Raw genomic sequence first — 17,955 nt, 5'->3', positions numbered from 1 at the left:
ATGACAAACAGATTCTACTTAACAACAAACCTAAATTCCCTGTCTTGTTTGCACCGCCTGTATACTGCTGTTCAGAGTATATAGGGCCTGGTGGCCCCACACCTTTCCTTATTTTAATTTGGGTACGGGGTTCCCCTTAATATCCATACAAGACCCAAAGGGCCTGCTAATGGACTGGGGGGTACCCATGCCATTTGTCTCACTGATTTTCATCCATATTGCCAGGACCCGACATTACATTAAACCCGCAAGCAGTTTTAACGGGAAACACGCGCCACTTTACAGGCATACTATAGACACACCCCAGGTACGATATTTAAAGGAATATTTCACTTTTTTTTTTTTTTACTTTAAGCATCATTAAAATCACTGCTCCCGAAAAAATGGCCGTTTTAAAAAGTTTTTTTGCATTGATACATGTCCCCTGGGGTAGGACCCGGGTCCCCAAACCCCTTTTTAGGACAATACCATGCAAATTAGCCTTTAAAATGAGCACTTTTGATTTTGAACGTTCGAGTCCCATAGACGTCAATGGGGTTCTAAAGTTCATGCGAATTTTCGGTCCGTTCGCAGGTTCTGGTGGGAACCGAACCGGGGGGTGTTTGGCTCATCCCTACATGTGAGTAGGTAAAATGATTTGGATTTAATTTAAAGTCAATGACCCCTAGGGGTAGTCCATGATTTAGAAGCACACAATAACAATAAAGTAGTATAAATACAGATATATTCAAAATAAATTAATATATTAGTGGTAATGATCAACAAACAGTATAAATACAAATATAATCAAAATGAATACACTGGTAGTAATGATCATCAGAGAATCTGGGGTGCAGACAAAATCAATGGAAATACATGAATGCAGTTCATAACAGAAATACATAAATTAAAATTACCAATCAAAATCACAAAATCACATGGAATGAGTAAAAACTCAATAAGGCAAAGTAATTAATTTTGTAACTTTGCCTTATTGAGTTTTTAATCATTCCATGTGATTTTATGATTTTGATTTTGTGATTTTGATTGGTAATTTTAATTTATGTATTTCTGTTATGAACTGCATTCATGTATGTCCATTGATTTTGTCTGCACCCCAGATTCTCTGATGATCATTACTACCAGTGTATTCATTTTCATTATATTTGTATCTATACTCCTTGATGATCATTACCACTAATATATTAATTTGTTTTGAATATATCTGTATTTTTTTAAATCGATATTTTTTTATTGAAAGATTTTTTGCATATTTTTACAAAAATATAAAACATATAAACAGAAAGAAAAAAAATATCAAAAAGTTAAAAAATCACTTAGACATTACTTTCTTCAATTTAAGTTACAAATCAGATGTAAGTGGGTTATTCATAGTTGAATAACTTAAAAGTGCGTTTCATACAATCAACTGTATTCTCATATAAAATCCATACTATGTATTGGGGTGAGGTGCACCGCTCCCTTTCCCAAGCACCCCAACTGGGAACATCTGTGCTCAGGGAGAGAGCCGTACCCCCCCATTGTTCCCTATTGTGCAATGTCCTCAAAAAGGTAGGTATCTTGGTGTCAGTCCAAGCATTAAATTACAATGTATAAGATAAGGAATAAAAGTAATAACAATAATGATAAAAAAAATAAAAAATAAAAATAGATTAACATAAATTTAGGTAGAAAGAAACATACTCACAGTCAGAACATTCTTTCCCTTTGGGTATTGTAATGAAGCGTATAATTAAGTCATTTAATTTTGATGTGTTTTTGCGTACCAGTTTATCCATTTCCCCCAAGTTTTATTTGCTTTGTTATGGTTGTTTTGGATTGATGCATATATCATCTCATACGCTGCGTGGGTGTTGGTTGTGTTTATTGCCTCTTGTAGAGACGGAAACTGGATGTCTCTCCAATGGCGCATTATTGTTAGTCTGGCGGCTAAGAGAATGCTGACTACAATAGTTCTATCTCCTAGTGGTATTAAGTCAATGTCCAGGGATAGCAGTGCTGTGCCTGGTGATATATATATCTTACTATTCATTATTTGAGCAATCGTATCCTGCTGTATTCCTCTCCAAAAGTGGAGGATCTTAGGGCAGGACCATAGCATATGATATAATGTTCCCACCGCCCCGCATCCCCTCCAGCATGTGTTAGTACTCTGTGGAGAAAATTTTGCTATTCTGTGGGGGGTTAGATACCATCTGAGAAGGATTTTTTGTGACAATTCCCACAGGTTTACACTTTTGGTTGCAGCGTACGTGATGTGTAGTGCCTCCCTCCATTGGTCTAGTGAATAAGAGAACCCCAAATCTTTCTCCCAAGCTAACATATGGGTTGTTTTAGACAATATGTTTTTGTTGTTCAGTAAGTTGTATAATAATGATATTCCTTTAATCTTGGTCATAGGGTTGGTGTAATATTGGAGCGCTCTCCAAGGCATCTCCAATGACGTGTTCATATTGGTGCCTAGTAAGTGTGTAATCCTTTGATATGTGTAATATTCCGAATCAGCTACAGTAGATTAAATTCTATTTGTAGTTACCTAAATGTTTTAGGTGTCGGGCCAATCAATACATCTGCAATATTGTTTATCCCATTTGCAACCCAATGTGAGATATGCAGATCCTGAATAATGTGGGTTAAGCTTTGGATGGGTAATTCTAATGTTGATGTGGTCAAGTCCGGATGTGAGATCTTTGCTAGTGCTGCCCATGCATGAAGAGATGCTACTATAGTGGGAGAGATCCCTAAGTGCTGGAGGTTATGTTGTGAGCTAGCCAGAAGGAAATGATAGAGATTGCCCCCTGTAATTTGTAGTTGTTCCAGTTCTTTCCATCTGGTGTTGGGGTGGTGGGGGAACCATGCTTTAATTTGTGCCAGAATCGAGGCAGTATAATAATCTTTGAGAACTACCAATCTTACTCCACCTGCTTTTGAATATATCTATATTTATACTACTTTACTGTTATTGTGTTCTTCTAAATCATGGACTACCCCTAGGGGTCTTTGACTTTAAATTAAATCCAAATCATTTTACCTACTCACATGTATTCATTATTTTACTTTTAGCCCGGGTTCACACCTATGCGAATTAGATGCGGCTTACACCGCATCTAATTCGCAGGACATTTTAAAATACATTCATATGAATGTATCTGGTTCACATATGTGCGTTGCATTCGCACTGCGCATTGCACAAAAAACGTGTGCGTTTTTTGGGCATTGCGGTGCGAGCTACAAGCCTATTATCTCCTATGGGAACGCATCTGATTCGCAGATGCATTGCGTTCTGAACAAGGATTTTCTCTTTCTCCTCACTACACCTCCCCCTCTCCCCCTCCCCTCCCTCCCCCTCTCCCTGCTCTCTAATCCTGAGCAAAAACGCAATGAATCTGTTGAACAGGAGATTGTTATCTCCCCAGTGAAACCTGAGATTCAATTCGCACCGCACATGTGTGAAACCAGGCTTAATTGACATTCTTCATTTAAAGTCCCACTTGCCCCCCCCCCCCCCCCCCCCTTGTTTCTGTATATTAAAGGTGTTACTTGAATTGCTTTTAAGGTCCTATTTTACATAAGAGATATAATGAAGTTGTATGTTGAGCCCATTGAAAGGTCTGTGGGTTTGTTGTCTCAAGGTAAAACAAAAAAAGTCCCACTATTATCCCTCCCCTCCTTTTTTCTTCAGTTTAGGAGGCCTGGAGGTGTTCTTTCTTCTTTGTTGTCAGACAGATCCTTCTTCTCTCTCCCACACGTGTCTCTGCGTGAAGATTCAGTTTAGACAGATATGGTTACAAAGTGAGCGGGGCAGTTTTTCAATTTTTTAACATTCACATATTACTTTTCCCTTTAGGCAATAAATATGTAACATAAACAGGTTTGTTCAATCGAAAAGAGCATATGATTGCAAAATTTGCTGGCAGAGGTTTGAAACTACAAAGAGGAAGTTTATCTCGGCATAAAGACATTGAGAGGGAAGTTTGGCACTGCTTCCGCTAAAGTGAATAATATGAACCCTACTTACTGGATGGTAGCCAAAGTGTTGAGCTAGACTTTAGGAGGGATAATCATACAATTGCTGGTTAATGCTGGCCACGTACAGGTCCAGCTAAAGCATGCGGGTAAACACTCCAATCCAATTTCCTCCAAAGTCTAAGCTGCATTCTAGTATACAAAATCCATACAATTTTTCACTCCCATTTGAGTAGAATAAAACGTACTCAAGCATATTTTTATTTTTGAACAGGTGAACAAGAACAACCTCCCGTGCTCCATTGTAGTGTGGCGTTCAGAGACAGATGTACCACCACTGTTCCACTCCAGAGAAACGTTAGGCCACCATGCTTTGCTGCCCTCTTAGAACTGGGGAAGTCCCGAACTCAAATGAACTAACAAAAATAGGCAAACAGTGGGAAAACCAGCCTAGTGCATTATCTTTGCAAACAATTTATTAATTTAATAGAAACAACTGTTATGCCCCGTACACACAATAGGATTTTCCGATGGAAAATGTGTGATAGGACCTTGTTGTCGGAAATTCCGACCGTGTGTGGGCTCCATCACACATTTTCCATCGGATTTTCCGACACACAAAGTTTGAGAGCAGGCTATAACATTTTCCGACAACAAAATCCTTTGTTGGAAATTCCGATCTCGTGTGTACACAAATCCGACGCACAAAGTGCCACGCATGCTCAGAATAAATTAAGAGACGAAAGCTATTGGCCACTGCCCCGTTTATAGTCCTGACGTATGCGTTCAGAACAATCGGATTTTCCGACAACTTTGTCCGACCATGTGTATGCAAGATAAGTTTGAGCCAACATCCGTCGGAAAAAATCCATGGATTTTGTTGTCGGAATGTCTGAGCAATGTCTGATCGTGTGTACAGGGCATTATGCTCACAAACACAACTTTATATAAACTCATCAATGATTCTCAAATCCAGAGATGTTAGTTCCTATGCACATACTCTCTTTCATTGGAAGACGCCACTCTGGTTGAATATGGCTGATGCGTTTCAAGGGGAGTCCCCTCTTCATCAGGGCCAACTAGTCCACTACCTATAGCAAGATTTATATACCTCCTTGCTATTGTGAAATATAAGTTCTGATCATCTGATCCTGTGGACTGAATGCCACAGGAGGAATTCAGTCCACAATTTAGAATTCAGAGGATTTCCACGCACGCGCCCCCTAGCGGCCACAGGGTGAAGCGACGTTACATAACATTGTTTCGCCCGGCTGTGCCATTCTGCCGCAGTACAACTGCAGCGGCTGGTCGGCATGTGGTTAATCATCTATAAAATCACTGCTCCTGGAAAAATGATCATTTAAAAAAAACATTTTTGCATTGATACATGTCTCCCAGGGCAGTACCCGGACCCCCATACCCCTATTATGGCCAATTACTTGCATAGAAGCCCGCAAAATGGGCACTTTTGATTTTTCCTGTTCGCCTCCCATAGACTTCAATGGGGTATGCCGTTCGGGTTAGGACTTTTCCCCCGGGAGTTCTGCTGCAAACCGAACAGAGGGTCCTTTGGCTCATCTCTACCTCCTATCTTTTACAGCCAAGGACGCTGCTTCTGTTTGATCTATAACCTCCATGGTGCTGAACGTGTGATCAGTTATGACACCAGCCAATTGATGGTTTGACAGTTTGGTTGAGGACACAAGCAAATGTGACAGTTAGCAATCCAGGAATGTAACAGTTTTTTGAAACCATTAAATCAATTGGTTTAGTTCCACTTTATGATTTACTGCTGTTCAGGGGCTCCAAACTTCAGCAAAATGTCGGCCTCCACAAAGAGGAAACAGGAACAATGCGGGAGGCAATTTACTGCGTACGCTAATTTTGGTAGCATAATTATTACATAGTTACATAGTAGGTGAGGTTGAAAAAAGACACAAGTCCATCAAGTCCAACCTATGTGTGTGATTATGTGTCAGTATTACATTGTATATCCCTGTATGTTGCGGTCGTTCAGGTGCTTATCTAATAGTTTTTTGAAGCTATTGATGCTCCCCACTGAGATCACCGCCTGTGGAAGGGAATTCCACATCCTTGCCGCTCTTACAGTAAAGAACCCTCTACGTAGTTTAAGGTTAAACCTCTTTTCTTCTAATTTTAATGAGTGGCCACGAGTCTTGTTAAACTGTCTTCTGCGAAAAAGTTTTATTTCTATTGTGGGGTCACCAGTACGGTATTTGTATATTCAAATCATATCCCCTCTCAAGCCTCCCTTCTCCATGGAATACACGTTCTTTGCTAAAGAACATTATTTTTATCAAGTTTCTTTGGGTAAAGTTCTTTAACCGTTAATTGTTTTAAAAAGTCCTTCAAGGAACTTTTGTCCCAGGCACAACTCAATACACGTCCAAGAATTTATAATCTAATGAGCACTCCATTTGTCGCTATCAGAGAGGTAGCAGCCTAGCACAAGAACGGGGTCCACCAATACTATATTTCAATGGTGAATCTGTTTCTTTGAAGGAAAAATCACTTTACGGTGGATCCATGGAAACCAACTTTCACTTCTATTGGTCTAGCGCTATCACACACATATCTGACATCACTCAGATGAAGGTGAAAACATCCTGGGAAAGCATAGCATCCCAAATCCCATGTGAATGCACCCATTGAGAGTGCTGTAGCATCTTATATTGGCATCCTCAATCTTCCCAGGATCTTCAGTGGTACCTACAGGAAGCATCTGGAAGACCAGGAATAAGGTTAGCATTTCTTTACATTTTTCTTTTAACTTTATTTTTTATTGTTTCATTTAGCTTTTTTAATGGAGGATGAGTGGTTGTAAGATATGCCTTCCAAGGTCCACCTTAAAAAAATACTTTACAAAAGTATGGTCTACGTAAAATTCTACATAGATTTTTGGCATCTGTCAATGGGAGGTAAACATTGGCTTGCAGTAATATAAGCACTTAAACACACAAAAAGTTTCCACACTTTTTTAAACTCTTTTTATTAGGAATTTCAAAAACAAATAAAACTTATAATTATACTAAACTGCAAGGTCAGCCGGCTTACCAGACAGACTAGTCACATGAAACTCTCAGACACGACCGATTACTACTCCTCCTGCCCTCACAGTTTCTAAGGAAAATGTAAAAGTGCAGAAGCTTTTTGAAGACCCCTGTACAAAAGTAATGCAATAGTGGGCATAACTTTTTAATTAACTTACTGTACATAGGTCGTTCAAATTTCACATGTTGGTAAAGTAACTCTTCTTCTTCTTCTTCTTTTTCATTGCAGGTAAATAATGGATCCCAAGCAGAAACAATCAATGATGATGGAGAGGTTCAGGTTGTCTGACATCCACAGAAGGCTACAGAAAGCTTACAGAGATTACACCATTGGCAAGAGCATTGGGAGACCATCAATGTCAGACAGCCTGTACCTCTCTTTCGGAGGATTCAATGGCTTCTGCTTGGAATCTATTATTTACCTGCAATAAAAAAAAGAAGAATAGATATTAAAGAGAAAGAGTTACTCTTTCAACATGTGCAATTTGAACAAACTATGTAAGTTAATAAAGCGATGCCCACTTTTTGCATTACTTTTGGTACAGCCCCAGTATATGCCAACATCATCTAAATGACTTTACCTCTTGTACTGCTGTACTGTTCCCACTTAAGGACTGGGCCATTTTTTGCGATACAGCACTGAGTCGCTTTAACTGACGATTACGCGGTCGTGCAATGTTGTACCCATACAAAATTGATGTCCTTTTTTTCCCACAAATAGAGATTTCTTTTGGTGGTATTTGATCACCTCTGCGGTTTTTATTTTTTGCGCTATAAACAAAAAATCGACAATTTTGAAAATAAAACACTATATTTTTTACTTTTTGCTATAATAAATATCCCCCCAAAAATTTAAAAATAACTAATTTTTTCCTCAGTTTAGGCCAATATGTATTCTTCTAGATATTTTTGTTAAAAAAAATCGCAATACATGTATATTGATTGGTTTGTGCAAAAGTTATAGCGTCTTCAAAATAGGGATGGATTTATGGCATTTTTATTATTTTTTTGTTTACTAGTAATGGCAGCGATCTGCGATTTTTAGCAGGAATGCAACATTGTAGTGGACAGATCGGACACTTTTGACACTTTTTTGGGACCATTGACATTTATACAGCCATTAGTGCTATAAAAATGCATTGATAACTGTGTAAATGTCACTGGCAGGGACGAAGCTAACACTAGAGGGTGATCAAGGGGTTAAGTGTATTCCCTGGGAGGTGTTTCTAACTGTGGGGGGAGGGGACTGACTAGAGGAGGAGGAGGAGAGAGATCACTGTTCGTAATCACTAGGAACAGCAGATCTCTTGCTACTTCCCTGTCAGAACAGGGATCTGTCTGTTTACATTGACAGATCCCCTTCTGGATCTCTGTGGAGTGATCGTGGGTGGCCGGCGGACATCACGGCCATGTGCATCGCCTCCGGTGTCAGCGCCCCCTATCACTCCTAAAGCGGCCGACGTACACCTATGGCAATTCGCGCAGGAGAGCCAACCTGCCGCAGTATAATGACGGCGGTTGGTCCTTAAGTGGTTAAACATCAATAAAGAAACATTGTAAATAAATAAGTATATATATAATTTTTATTTAGTGTACATTTTTCTTAGCATAAGCTTGGTCCGCTTGAAGCTAGGCATGTGCAGAACGGGAAAATTTGTTTTGTTTTGTTTCAGATAGATTCGTTATGTTACTAATTTCATTTCATTATGGAATTCGTTTAGTTTGGTTTTCTGAATTTGTTTCATTTTGGTTAAATTTCGTTTTCATTAAAATTTGTTTCATTTATGAATTTTTTAACAAATTCCAACTTTTTAGAACGATTAGAATTTGGATTGGTCGAAAAATGATTGCCGGCCTATGTTAATGAGTATCGGGTACCTGTGATGTCATGTGAGGTCAGAAGGGGGTGGTGCAGTGTTGCCAACCGTCAGTATTTTTACTGGCAGCCAGTAAAAAACAGGCAATTTTCTCCTGCCAGTAAATGCCAGTAAAAGTAAAAGGTTGCCAGTAAAAAATATGGCTGTGACGCTCTGCTTGGTCTGGAGCCGGCCGAGACCATCCGAGTGCCTTTTAAAGTGTGATCGGGCGGCTCTGGCGGAGGTGATGCCTGAGCATGTCGTGTGATGTCATGGTGCAATAGAGCCAAGCAGAGCGGCCAGAGCTTCGTGTGTGGGTCTGCGGTATGGGAGCAAGGCAGGCTGGGACCGGGACCGTCAGTGCTGTTTAGACTGGAGGGACCGCTTGGTTTGGAAAGAGACTGTCACTGTGATTCAGGAGGGGACGTGTTGTGTCAGTGAGGTGTCATCATCATCTGTGCTGGTGCACACTGCTGTCAGTGTCACTGCGACAGTCAATTCTATGTATGTGCGCCTTCCTATTTTAATTTCTTGCCCTCCTGAGTCCTGTCCCTGAGCCACTTACTTACTATATCGAAAATAAAATAAGAAATATGTTTTTTGCCTTATTGTCTACCTTAAATCATATGATAATTGTATATTGTATTTGTAGCCTAAATACTCTCATTTGCATTTAAAACTGTAATTTTGTAACTTTTGGTAATGTCTGTAAAAACTTGGCTGTGCAGTAAATGTTGGGTGTTGTGTCAGTAAATTTCAATCTGGTAGGTTGGCAACACTGGGGTGGTGCCACCTGGTGACGTACCCGTGTGGTCCCACCCTTGCTATAAAAAAAAGCTGTCAAACCCAAACAGAGCTCATTCGTCTGGAGACCTCTTAGGAGGCGAAGCGTTTTTTACATTTTTTTCTATTTTTCAGTCGACGGGTGGCGTGATTGACGGTGGATTACATCGCGGGACACTATTTTTTTTTTTTTCTTTTAATAAAGGATTTGTCAAAAACTCTCTTCTGTTTTTCTTACATTTTCACACTTTTTGTGGTGAATGGGTACCGGGTACGATGTTTGGATCTGGGGGCCCCCTTAAGAGGCCCTTGTCCCCATCAACATGGGGACAAGGTGCTTTGCGATAAGGGTGCAGAGCCCCCCCTGCCCCAAAGCACCCACCCCCCTCATGTTGAGGGCATGTGGCCTGGTATGGTTCAGGAAGGGGGGGGTGCTCGCTGTCTGGTATGGGGGTCTGATATGGATTCTGGGGGGACTCCACAGTTTTTTTTACATTTTGGCGTGGGGTTCCCCTTAAAACACATACCAGACCCAAAAGGCCTGGTATGGACTGGGGGGGGGGAGGAACCCTATGCTGTTTTTTTTTTACATTTTTCTATTGCCGGGTAATTGCCGGCATTCTTTAACACATACTCTGTCAGTGGGGAAGCCCGCTGACAGATGAGAAATCATGGTTGTTAAGAACGCAGGCGTCTGGCTTCTCGGCCTGTTGCTTAAGAACCAGCTATTTCTTCACACAGAATTCAAATCGATCACTCGTTTTTTGACTGATCCAAACTCTAATTGTTCTAAAAAATTGTAATTTGTTAGAAAACGAATAAACAGCAAATTTCAATGGATTTCAACAAAAAATGTTACTATTTGTTTCTATTTCATTTCGGAAATTCGGATGTATCGGAATCTTCAAATGAAATAGTAATGAATAGTAACGATTTTCGTTGAAATCTGTTAAAATAGAGGGGCAGGAGGCGGAGCCTAGCAGAGCAGACATGCATTGTTAGAGCTCCACACCGCTGAGGAGAGAAGAGAAGGACAAAGCGGAGCCTGCAGGCTCAAAAGGTATCCATTTGAACATTTTTGCCCCAGGGAACAAACTGTGAAAGTTTGGGCAGGAAATATGGTACTGGGAGGAAACCGTGGCAGAAATAAAAATCACCTCACAAAGAGCTCACAGGCACTCACTGCAGCTGAAGCAGCTCCAGTCACCTCACAAGATACAGCATCAGGGCGCTCTCACAGACAGAAAATGTCACAGCAAGACTCTCCATTTGAGTCAGATACAGAACAAATCCTCTCACAAACTTCTCCACAAGCCTCCTCAGCATCCTCAGCAATATTATTACAATTTGAAAAGATGCTTCATAAGGCTTTAAAACAAACATCAGACCAAATAACAAAAAGCCTAACCAAAGAAATAAGAGAGCTGGGAAACCGCACCGCAGCCTTAGAAATAAAAATGGATGAAATTGAAATTACAACCCAAGAAAATATAACAGAATTGGAACAATTAAAAAAAGAGAATTTAATACTTCAAACTAAGCTTGAAGATTACGAAAATAGAGCCAGACGTTCAAACTTGCGCATAAGGGGAATACCTGAAACTGTGACAGACCTGCAATCTACTATTACTGCTCTATTACAAGAACTAAAGCCAGATATCCCTATTGAACGTTTAGAACTGGACAGAGTACACAGAGCCCTCACAGCCAAAAAGAAAGATGGACCCCCACGTGATATAATCACAAAATTTCATTATTACAGAACGAAAGAACAAATACTAATTGCTGCAAGAGAAAAAAAAGAACTTAATTTTCAAGGACACAATTATCAAATTTTTGCTGACTTATCCCAACTTACTATTACTAAAAGACGATCCATGAAACCCCAACTAATGGAACTGCAACGCCACAACATTATGTATCAATGGGGCTTCCCCTTTTCAGTCAGATTTAACTACCAAGGTACAATTTACAGAAGCAGATCAGCAGATGAACTACAACAAACCCTTTTAAAATTAAATCTGACAGAACCCACAAGCAGCAACACTCCCACATGCAGAAGAATGGCGTCATCTTCACCTTCAGGCAGCACCCAGAAAATTTCAGAACAAAATGGGAATCATCATTCTCACAAAAGAGGCCGTTATGCCACATCATCCATGGACCAAGAAGATTCAATGGACTGACATCCTAATTCCTGATATCTCTTCATTTATTATACTAAGAGATGGTTCTCTATAAAAAACCTATATTTATAACTGAATGTAACTGCATTCTGATAGTCACACACTGTATGGGATCATGTTACATTCCAGTTATATTTCTTATTACTTCTGATTCATATAGCCTTAGAATATATAAGTGAAATAAGGAAATTCTTGTTCAGTTATATATTATCAGGTAATAACAATAGATTTATTACTTTTTAGGACAAACATGTTCAATAATCCAGAAGTAATGGAAGCTTTTTCTTTCTTTTCTTAAAACAAATATATTATTACCTAACTAGTTCCTAGAATTATGTTTTTGTTTATTCTAATCTGAAGCAATACAACCTTAATTTTATGAGTTAACATATCTAAACAGTTACATATGAATAAAATATGTAATTGTTTACTCTAAAAGGGTTAAAATCCCAAAATAATTCAAACTATCTTCATCAATACCAAAGTTATTAACAGTACCTTTCTAACTGAATTATTTAGCCTAGGGCAAGACTAACCATATACAACCACCCTGGAATAAATAATTTCAACAAAAACTATATTCTGCACTCCAATTAATGAAACATCATTTTGATGTCTTTTGACATAGCACTTCTCTCCTGTAAGCGGAAGATCCGTGTACCCCCATTAGCCCTCCTCATTCTCCCAACCATATTATGTGGGAGTGTGACGAAGGCACTTATTCCCCTGAGAGAGATATTTATTCTCTTTCACGGGTAAATTGTGATTACTTGCAAAAAATAATTTATACAATGTATCATCTAATCTCATATGTTTTTTGTTTACTCTTTACTCCAGAATTCACTGGTTTCTTTTCTATCTATTCATCTCTTCAGTCCACACAGGTTGATCTGCGCAGTCAGCTCTGCATAACAAAAAGTAAGTCAAAACTATTTGATCTATTGCCATGGCACCACTGAATATACTTTCCCTGAATGTTCAGGGAATAAATGTCCCTCAAAAAAGGACCAAAGCCTTCCGTACTTTCCATAACAAGAAGGCTCACATAGTATGCCTCCAAGAAACACACTTCACCAAAGATTCTACTCCAAAATATATTTCTCCTTTTTATCAACAAATTTACACGGCTTCTGCCTGTACCAAGCAAAGGGGAACTCTAATTGCATTTCACCGATCCACACCATTCACCTTATCATCAGAAATTAAAGACCCAGAAGGTAGATACCTGATACTCATGGGTTATATAATGGATACAGCAATCACGGTGATTTCCTACTACGCTCCTAACAAACAACCTACACCATTCCTCTCACATATATTACAAGTGATTAATACACACAAAATAGGAACAGTGATAATGTGTGGGGATTCGAACCAGGTCCTCCTCCCATTTCTAGATAAATCACCTTTTACACCATCCAAAATAACCTCTAGATTACCTTTTTCTCAACTTCTTTCCAAATACAATCTGGTAGATTCATGGAGAGAAAGTAACCCAATGAAAAAGAAATTCACTTATTTCTCGCACCCTCATCAAACCTTCACCAGAATAGATCATATTTTTCTAACAATAGGAATGATACCAGAAATTATTGCATCAGATATAATTCCGATTCCGTGGTCTGACCATAATGCAGTATACACTACTATAGCCTCAGCCATACCAAAAGCGCATGACCCAACGTGGTACTTACCGGACATAATGCTCAAACACCCACTACATCAGATGGCCATTGAACAAGCTTTAAAGGAATACATATCAATTAATAATACAACAGACATCTCCCCAATAACACTGTGGGAAGCTCATAAGCCTGTCTTGCGTGGTACAATACAAAGACAAATGGCACTATTTAAACGGGAACGCAAAAATCTAGCAAAAAAACTAGAACTCAATTTTAATGCAGCCTACATATCATTTCAAGATAATCCATCTCAGAGTACAAAATCTCATCTGGAAAAATCTAGATTGGAATACGATCTATTTCTCACTGAGTCAGTTGATAAATCCCTCAAACGCTCCAAACACAATTTCTACATGAATACAAACAAACCAGGTACATATTTGGCTCGGGCACTAAATTCAACTAACAAATCTTTCAAACCAATACGTTTGAAATTATCAAAAAATGTTTACACTTGTAATCCAGTTAAAATAGTCCATAAATTTCACTCACATCTCGCAACTTTATACAAGACAAACAATGAATTTAATCCTACAGAAGCTGAATCCTTCTTCTCAAAAATAACCTTACCTGAGTTATCTCAGAATCAAAAAAGCAGTTTGGATGAGCCTATAACTATAGATGAAGTTGCTAATGCCATAAAAGACCTAAAACTTAACAAAAGACCAGGCCCAGACGGCTACTCAGCTTTATACTATAAAACATTCTCAGAAATACTCTCTCCCATTCTCACTGAAACTTTTAACAAACTTCTAGATGGACATTCTTTTTGGCAAGAAACACTAATGGCAATTGTTTGTATGATCCCAAAACCCCTTTCTGATGATACTTCCTGTGTGAATTATCGGCCTATCTCTCTGTTAAACCTCGATATTAAATTATTAGCAAAAATAATAGCAAAACGCCTCAATAGCATTATAGGAAAATTAATACATAGAGATCAAGTAGGCTTCATGCCAAATAGACAGGCAGGCGATAATATACGCAGGGCAGTGTTATTGGCACATATTGCTAAAAAACGTAAAATCCCTTTATGTTTTCTATCTCTCGATATTAAGAGGGCATTTGACACAGTATCCTGGCAATATATGCAATATTCATTACAAAAATGGGGTTTTGGACCCCACTTTTTAACATGGATCAAAGCATTATATAATAAACCCAAAGCCTATATAAAATATGCTGGATACAAATCTGAAGCCTTTAATATCGAAAGAGGTACCCGACAGGGTTGCCCATTATCTCCCTTATTATTTGCCCTTATACTCGAACCCATGGCCCAATACATCAGAACAAACCAAACTATAACTGGCATTGAAGTAGGAGGTATTACACACAAATTATGTATATTTGCAGACGATATATTACTTTTTCTATCATCACCACAGGTCTCTGGTCCTAACTTAATACCAGCTCTTGATGGATTTGCAGCCCTATCCGGCCTTATGATTAATCCTAAGAAATGCCTAGTGCTTAATATTTCACTCACAAACATGGAATTGATCCCGGCTAGGGCTGCACTCCCATTCACATGGGCAGAAAAATCAATCCCATATCTTGGAATTCATTTAACAGCATCTCGTTCTGACTTATTCTCAACCAATTATCCTCCTGTATTAAGACAGATCACAAATCTAATAAAACAATGGTCGCAACTTCCTTTATCCTGGATAGGGAAGATTAATGCAATCAAAATGACTATTCTACCCAAATTGCTTTATCTATTCAGAGTCCTCCCTATTCCAATTCCTTCCTATTTTTTGAGAATAGTACAAAAAAGAGCAACTTCGTTTATATGGGGCTCTTCTAAACCACGTATACCTATACACACACTACATCTTCCCAAAAATAAAGGAGGCCTGGGATACCCTAATTTTACTAACTACTACAGAGCAGCACATTTGGCCAGTCTGTCCAAATACCATGCAAAACAGGAAATCCCATTATGGGTATTTATAGAGGCTTCAGAAAATGACCCTCTATTAATATCAAATTTATTATGGCTTGATCCTAAAGACCGCTTTAAAATTCATAATCCCATAACTAAACACTTCTTATCTCTCTGGGATAAACTAAAAACCAAATATCAGTTACAATCTCCACACAATCCTCTCCTTTCTTTTATCAGAAATCCGGCCTTTTATCCGGCATGGATCTACCCAAATTCTTTTAAAGCTTGGACAACATCAGGCATTCAGACACTAAATGACTTCATAGCATCTAAATCATTCCTTTCATTCCCATCGCTTAGAGAAAAATATGATCTACCAAACTCTGAGATATTTAGATATCTCCAAATCAAAAATTTCTATACACCATTCCTAAAGGGGGATACACCATTATCCCAATTATCCATTTTTGAATCAATCTGTACAAAAGATCCATTTGCTAAAGGTACAATTTCATCACTTTATAATCAATTATATGGAGTAGCAAATCTTAATAGACCCTCTTACGTTCAGAGGTGGGAGGAGGACCTGGGACGAACTTTAGAAGACACGGACTGGTCTAATATATGGCTCACATCTAAGTCATCTTCACCCAACATCTTGGCACTAGAGACAAATTATAAAGTCCTAACTTGCTGGTACCTTGTACCCGCTAGAGTGGCAAAATATTCACCTAATACCTCAACTCTTTGTTTTCGAGGATGCCCAGAAATAGGCACATATTTACACATATGGTGGACGTGCCCAGTAATCCAAACCTTCTGGAAGGAAGTCTTCGTGATTGCATCTAAAATATTTAAAAAAATAATACAACCAGATCCATATTTAACTTTACTTAATCTAAAACCGGAATGGTTAACACTCTCTCAATTCAAACTTATGATCCAACTAATAACGGCTGCAAAACAAACAGTGGCCAAGGCATGGAAATCTCCTACATTGGTACTAGCAGAAACAATTCACAGAATGAATAATACAATGTCCCATGCTAAGATGGTAGCCATCGATCAAAATCAAATTCCAAAATTTGAAAAACTTTGGCATCCTTGGATAAAACAACAGTTCCTGTCAAATTTCAATGACTCTGTCCTGTTGCCATGGTAACAGATTAAATGACTTACAGAGACACCCATTCTAAGGCTTCAAAGAGAACTAAAAAGAATAATAAACTGACGAGCGCGACAACCTTGTGGACCATACCTCTACCTTTCAACCCTTTTTCTTCTTTCTCTTTCCTTTTCTCCACCTTACGATTAAAGCTCATTATCAGAACTTATTTGACCTATATACACTCTACTTGTAAACAATATGTATAGTAGGTATAAATCATTTAAATACCTACAAAAGTAACTAAAGGAAATGATATATATCTTTAATTTAGGTTTACGTGAACCCAATGTTTAATATTTGAAATTTCATGATATTTACCTATATAAACCCTACTGTAAAACAATGAGCTTACTTTATAGATCCTTGTAAACTTACTTTATGTATATTTATGTATCTTTATAACATTGTATACTCAATAAACTTCTTTTGACAAGGAAATCTGTTAAAATTTGTTTAGATTTATTTTCTAACCAAAAATTTGTCCAAATTTGCATTCGGACTGAAACGAATTGCACATGTCTACTTTAAACCCCACATAGATTTGTGGCATCTGTCAATGGGAATAAGCATCACCTGGCAGTAATACAGTGCCTTAAAAAAATATTCATACCCCTTGAAATTTTCCACATTTTGTCATGTTACAACGCTAAACGTAAATGTTTTTTGTTGGGACTTTATGTGATAGACCAACACAGCATTGCATTTAAGTGTGAAGTGGAAGGAAAATTATAAATGATTCTCAATTTTTTTTTTTACAAATAAATATGTGAAAAGGGTGGCGTGCATTTATATTCAGCCCCCTTTACTCTGATACCCCTAACTAAAATCTAGTGGAACCAATTGCCTTCAGAAGTCACCTAATTAGGAACCCCCCAGACAGGTCAGGGATAAAGTTGTGGAGAAGTTTAAAGCAGGGTTAGGTTATAAAAAAATCTCCCAAGCTTTGAACATCTCACGGAGCTCTGTTCAATCCATCATCCGAAAATAGAAAGAGTATGGCATAACTGCAAACCTACCAAGACATGGCCGTCCACCTAAACTGACCGGCCGGGCAAGGAGAGCATTCATCAGAAGTAGCCAAGAGGTCCATGGTAACTCTGTAGGAGCTGCAGAGATCCACAACTCAGGTGGGAGAATCTGTCCACAGGACAACTATTAGTCGTGCTCTCCACAAATCTGCCCTTTATGGAAGAGTGACAAGAAGAAAGACATTGGTCAAAGAAAGCCATAAGAAGTCCCATATGCATTTTGTGACAAGCCATGTGGAGGACACTGCAAACATGTGGAAGAAGGTGCTCTGGTCAGATGAGACCAAATTAGAACTTTTTGGCCTAAAAGCAAAACACTAT

The sequence above is a fragment of the Aquarana catesbeiana genome, linkage group LG06, assembly GCF_042186555.1.
Source record: "Aquarana catesbeiana isolate 2022-GZ linkage group LG06, ASM4218655v1, whole genome shotgun sequence".
NCBI lineage: Eukaryota > Metazoa > Chordata > Amphibia > Anura > Ranidae > Aquarana > Aquarana catesbeiana.
The sequence above is the reverse complement of the archived record's forward strand: the minus strand, read 5'-3'. Positions refer to the sequence as shown.